The 5,638-nt window shown below is 36.9% G+C and overlaps 1 protein-coding gene and 1 pseudogene across 1 annotated transcript in view; one reads left to right on the top strand and one right to left on the bottom strand.

The window, feature by feature from the left end:
• The window catches only part of IFT140 (intraflagellar transport 140), a 109,123-nt gene that overhangs the window by 6,551 nt on the left and 96,934 nt on the right, over nucleotides 1-5,638 (top strand). The gene's annotated exons all lie outside the window — the stretch shown is intronic.
• Nucleotides 1,274-1,871, bottom strand: LOC109385905 (histone chaperone ASF1A pseudogene; annotated as a pseudogene).

The following is a 5,638-nucleotide window of genomic DNA, read 5'->3' as shown; positions in this document are numbered from 1 at the left end:
TTTTTAAATTACAGTTGACATTCAATATAATGTTAGTTTCAGTTGTACAGCATAGTGGTGGGACATTTACATAACTTACGAAGTGATCCCCCAATAAGTCTAGTACCCATCTGACACCATACATAGTTATTATAATATTGACTATATTCCCTATGCTGCAATTTACATCCCTGTGACTATTTTGTAACTGCCAATTTGTACTTCTTGATCCCTTCACTTTTTTCACCCAGCCCCACAAATCCCCTCATCTGGCAACCATCAGTTTGTTCTGTGTATCTATGATTTTGTTTCTGTTGTGTTTGTTCATTTATTTTGTTTTTAAGATTGCACATATAAATGAAATCGTATGGTGTTTCTCTTTATCTGACTTATTTCACTTAGCATAATACCCTCTAGGTCCATCCATGTTGTTGCAAATGACAACATTTCATTCTTTTTTATGGCCTAGTAATATTTCATTGCTATATATGTACTACCTTTTCTTATCCAGTTGTCTTATCAATGGACACTTAGGTTGCTTCCATATTTTGGCTATTGTAAATAATCCTGCAATGAATATAGGAATGCATATATCTTTTCAAATTAGTGGATTTCTTCAGATAAATACCCAGAAGTGGAATTGCTGGGTCATATGGTGGTGCTATTTTTAATTTTTTGAGGAACCTCCATACTGTTTTCCATAGTAGCTGTACCAATTTACAACCCCACCAACAGTGCACAAGGGTTCCCTTTTCTGCACATCCTCACTGACACTGTTGTTTGTTGATCTATTGATGATAGCCCTTCTGACAGGAGTGAGGTGATATCCCGTTGTGGTTTTATTTGCATTTTCCTGATGATTAGTGATGTTAAGCATCTTCTCATATGTCTGTTGGCCATCTGTATGTTCTCTCTGGAGAAATATCTATTCAGGTTCCTTTGCCCATTTTTTTAATCGGATTTTTTTTTTTTTTTGGTGTTAAGTCGTATGAGTTCCTCATACCTTTTGGATATTAACTCCTTATCAGATATATCATTCATTGGTGGATATCTTCTCCCATTCAGTAGGTTGTCTTTTCTTTTTTTTTTTTTTTTACTTAAAAGCAATTGTATTTATATTCTACAATTTGCTCAAATACTGGTTTTCTTATAAACTTTCTACAGGATGTTTTGAAAACAAATTCTTCACATTGTGTTTTGACTATGATTTAATGGAATTTCAGGGAAATAGTTTTGTGTGTTTTTATAGCTTAATTTGTACTAGAGGGATGGCAGGTGGTCACATGATGTCCATGTGGGATTCTAACATGACATTTAGTGAGTTTTCTGACGTAGACCATCCCTTTGATGCTGAAGGTAATGCATCTGTTGAAAGAAGTGATTGTAGATTTGGATTACTGCTGTCTGCATCTTCCAGTTTTTCTGTTATCTTCCCAGTTAATGTGAAATATTGTGACTCTGGGATTAGATGCCAGAATGTTCCTTTGAAGCTTAGAAAAGTCTGGTTTTACTGGCGGATTTTCCCTTAATTCTGCGTCGGTGTATTCATTATTTACATAATAGCCAACTCTAATAAATTCTTGACCTCGATAGGTGCACGTAATTAGCACAACTGTGACACCTACTGCATCTGCATCTGGAATGAGTCCTGGGCTAGGGGCGTCAGCCTGAAATACAAACATATGCCTTCCTGCAGGAACAGGGCCCACTAAAACAGAGTCTAAAACTTGATCATATTCTTCACTTTCTGCAGAGCCCACATAGATAATTTTCCATTTCAAGTCTTCAGACAGGTTCTCAATGCACTTGAAGGTGATCGCGAACTGGAATGGGTTGTACAAAGGAGAAGGGTTATCCAGTACCACTACATTGTTCACCTGAACCTTTTCCATATTTTGAAAAAAAACCACAAGCAATGGGAACTGGGACTTGTTGTGGCACAATAAAGTCCAGCGTGTGGCCCATCAGGACAGTTCAGACCCTACCCCGGTGCTGGCCTGACGTAGTGCAGCGGCGACTTGAGCAACTTTTTTTTCCTCTTTTTATTTACACGGGAACACTCCACAGTGTTTTGCAGCTTTCCTATTTCACTAAACTACAGCCCATTCTGCTCTGATAACTAGCAGCGTTGTTTGCGATTGGCTGCACTGAGCTCTGACCCTCCTCCTCCTGTCAGGGTCTCCGCTGGGAGCAAGCTGTCTTTTTGTTTTGTTAATGGTTTCCTTTGCTGTGCAAAAACTTTTTAGTTTGATGCAGTTCATTTGTTTGTTTTTTATTTTGTTTGCCTTGCCCGAGAAGACAAATAAAAAAAAAAATAAGTTACTAAGCAACATCATAGAGTTTACTGCTTATGTTTTCTTCTAGGAGTTTTAGTCTTACATTCAAGTCTTTAATCCATTTTGAGTTTATTCTTGTATATGGTGTAAGAAAGTGGTCTGGTTTCATATTTTTTGCATGCATCTATCCAGTTCTCCCAACACCATTTATTGAAGAGACTGTCTTTACACCATTATATTCTTGCCTCCTTTGTCATAGGTTAATTTACCACATAGACATGGGTTTATTCCTGGGCTTTCTATTCTGTTCCACTGATCTATGTGTCTGCTTTTATGCCAATACCATGCTGTTTTGATTATTGTGGCCTTGTAGTATAGTTTGCTATCAGGTGGCATCATACCTCCAACTTTGTTGTTTTTCAAAATTGTGTTGGCTACTCGAGATCTTTTGTGGTTCTGTATAAATTATAAGATTATTTGTTCTAGTTCTGTGAAAAATGCCATTGGTATTTTGATAGGGATTGCATTGAATCTGTAGATTGCTTTGAGTAGCATGGACATTTTAACAATGTTAATTCTTCCTATCTTCAAGCATGGTATATCTTTCCTCTTATTTGTATCATCAATTTCTTTCTTCAATGTCTTAACAATTTTTTGAGTTACAGGTCTTTTACCTCCTTGGTTGAATTATTCCTAGGTTGTTATGTTTTTTTGTTGTTGTTTTCTGATGCAATTGAAAATAGGATTTTTTTCCTAATTTCTCTTCTGATAGTTTGTTATTGGCATACGAGTATAAAAATACAATTGATTTCTGAGTTAATTTTCTATCTTGCTACTTTACTGCATTCATTTATCAGCTGTAATAGTTTTTTTGGTGGACTCTTTAGGGCTCTATATAGTATCATGTCATCTGCAAATAATGACAGTTTTACTTTTTCCTTTCCAATTTGGATGCCTTTTGTTTCTTTTTCTTGTCTATTTGCTGTAGGTAGAACTTCTAATAGCTATGTTGAATAAAAGTGGTGAATGTGGACATGCTCATCTTGTTCCTGATCTCAAGAAAAACATTTTTAGCTTTCTACCATTAAGTATGTTAGCTGTGGGTTTCTCACATGCGGCCATTATTATGTTGAGGTATGTTCCCTCTATTCTCACTTTGCTGAGAGTTTTTTTCATAAATGGATCCTGGATTTTGTCAAATGCTTTTTCTGCATCTATTGATAGGATCGTATGAGTTTTATACCTCATTTTATTTATGTGGTATATCATGTTAATTGATTAGTAGATATTGAACCAACCTTTCATCCCAGAAATAAATCCCACTTGATCATGGTGTATTATCTTTTTAATGTATTGCTCAATTCAGGTTGCTAATATTTTTTTTGTGGAAGATTTTTGCATCTGTATTCATCAGGGATACTGACCTTATCTTTTTTTGTTGTTGTTGTAATATCTTTGTCTGGTTTGGGAATCAGGGTACTAATGCTGGCCTTGTAAAACGAGCTTGGGGCCTTCCTTTTTCTTCAGTTTTTTTGAAGTTTGAGAAGAATAGGTATTAATTCTTCTTTAAATGTTTGATAAAATTCACCTGTGAAGCATCCAGGCCAGGACTTTTGTTTGTTGGGAGTTTTTTGATTACTGATTCAGTTTCGTTAGTAATCATCAGCCTGTTCAGATTTTCCGTTTCTTTTTTATTCAGTCTTGGAATAGTGTGTGTTTCTAGGAAATTATCTATTTCTTATAGATTTTTCAATTTGTTGGCATATAATTGTTTCTAGTATTTTCGTATAACCCTTTGTATTTCTGTAGTGTCAGCTGTCACTTCTCTTTAATTTTGATTTTATTTATTTGGGCCCTCTCTTTCTTGATGAATCTAGTTAAAGGTTCATGAATTTTGTTTATCTTTTTGAAGAACCAGCTTATGGTTTCATTGATCTTTTGAATTGTTTTCTTAGACTCTATTTTCGTTTCTTTCCACTCTGATCTGTATTATCTCCTTCTTTCTATTCACTTTGGGCTTTGTTTGTTCTTCTTTTTCTAGTTTCTTTAGGTGTAAGTTTAGATTGTTTATTTTAGATTTGGCTTATTTCTTCAGGTAGGCCTGTACTGCTATGAATTTCCCTCTTAGAACTTCTTTGGCTGTGTTCCATAGATTTTTTTGGGTGGTTGTGTTTTCATTTTCTTTTGTCTCGAGGTATCTTTTGATTTCTTCCTATTCTCATTGTTAAGCCTTTTTTGTTGTTTGGTAGCAGGTTAGTTAGCCTCTATGTGTGTGTGTGTTTTCAGCGATCTTCTTGTTACTAGTTTCTAGTTTCATATCATTGTAATGGAGAAGATACTTGTTAGGATTTCAATCTTAAATTTATCGAGACTTGCTTTATGGCCTAATTTGTGGTCTATCCTGGAAAATGTTCCACGTTCTTTTCATTACTTTGAATATTTTGTGCCAATCCCATCTTGCCTGCAAAATTTCTGTTGAGAAATCAGCTGACAGTCTTGTGGAAGCTCCCTAATAAGTAACTAACTGCTTTTTTCCTGCTGCTTTTAAGATTTTCTCTTTGTCCTTAAACTTTGGCTTTTTAATTATGATGTGTCTTGATGTGGGCCTCTTTGGGTTCTTCTTGCTTGGGACTCTCTGTGCCTCCTGGGCTTGTGTGTCTATTTTCTTCACCAGGTTAGGGAAGTTTTCAGTCATTATTTCTTCAAGTAGGTTTTCAATTCCTTGCTCTCTTCTTCTGGTACCCCTATGATGTGATGTTGTTACGCTTGATGTTGTCCCAGAGGTCCCTTAAACTATCCTCATTTTTAAAATTCCTTTTTTTTTAAATTTTATTATTATTATTGTTTTATTGGGGAACCAGGGGAAGGGGAACAGACAAGTTGCTGTCCTTTTGTTCTTCAGTCTAGTTGTGGAGGATGTTGCTTCACTGGCCCAGGCTGGCACCATCATTGTGCTCTTCCCGGGAGAGGCAGATAAGTCTCCGGCTTCTGGACAGCCGCTCACGGCGGCTGCTGGCCGTTCACACTGGCTGCTGGCTACACACGGTAGCTTATGGTAGCCCACTGCAGCAGGGGACTGCAGCCCACACCGTCGCTGGCGACCCAGTGCATCCCAGCTCCAGGTCGAGCTGTTTTTCAGCATCTTAGCTGTAGAGGGCAGTGTCACTAGCCCTCATATGTGGGATCCGAACCGGGGTCCTCTGGCATCCCAAGCCAGTTCTTAACCAACGCGCCACTCGGCTGGCCCATTAAAATTCTTTTTTTGCTGTTCCGATTGGGTATTTTCTCCTACCTTGTCTTTCAAATCGCCAATTTGATCCTCTACTTCATCTAATCTGCTGTTGATTATCTAATGTGTTCTTCATTTCAATTATTTTAGTCTT

Source organism: Hipposideros armiger, unplaced genomic scaffold, assembly GCF_001890085.2.
Source record: "Hipposideros armiger isolate ML-2016 unplaced genomic scaffold, ASM189008v1 scaffold_126, whole genome shotgun sequence".
NCBI classification, from domain to species: domain Eukaryota; kingdom Metazoa; phylum Chordata; class Mammalia; order Chiroptera; family Hipposideridae; genus Hipposideros; species Hipposideros armiger.
The sequence above is the reverse complement of the archived record's forward strand: the minus strand, read 5'-3'. Positions and strand labels throughout refer to the sequence as shown.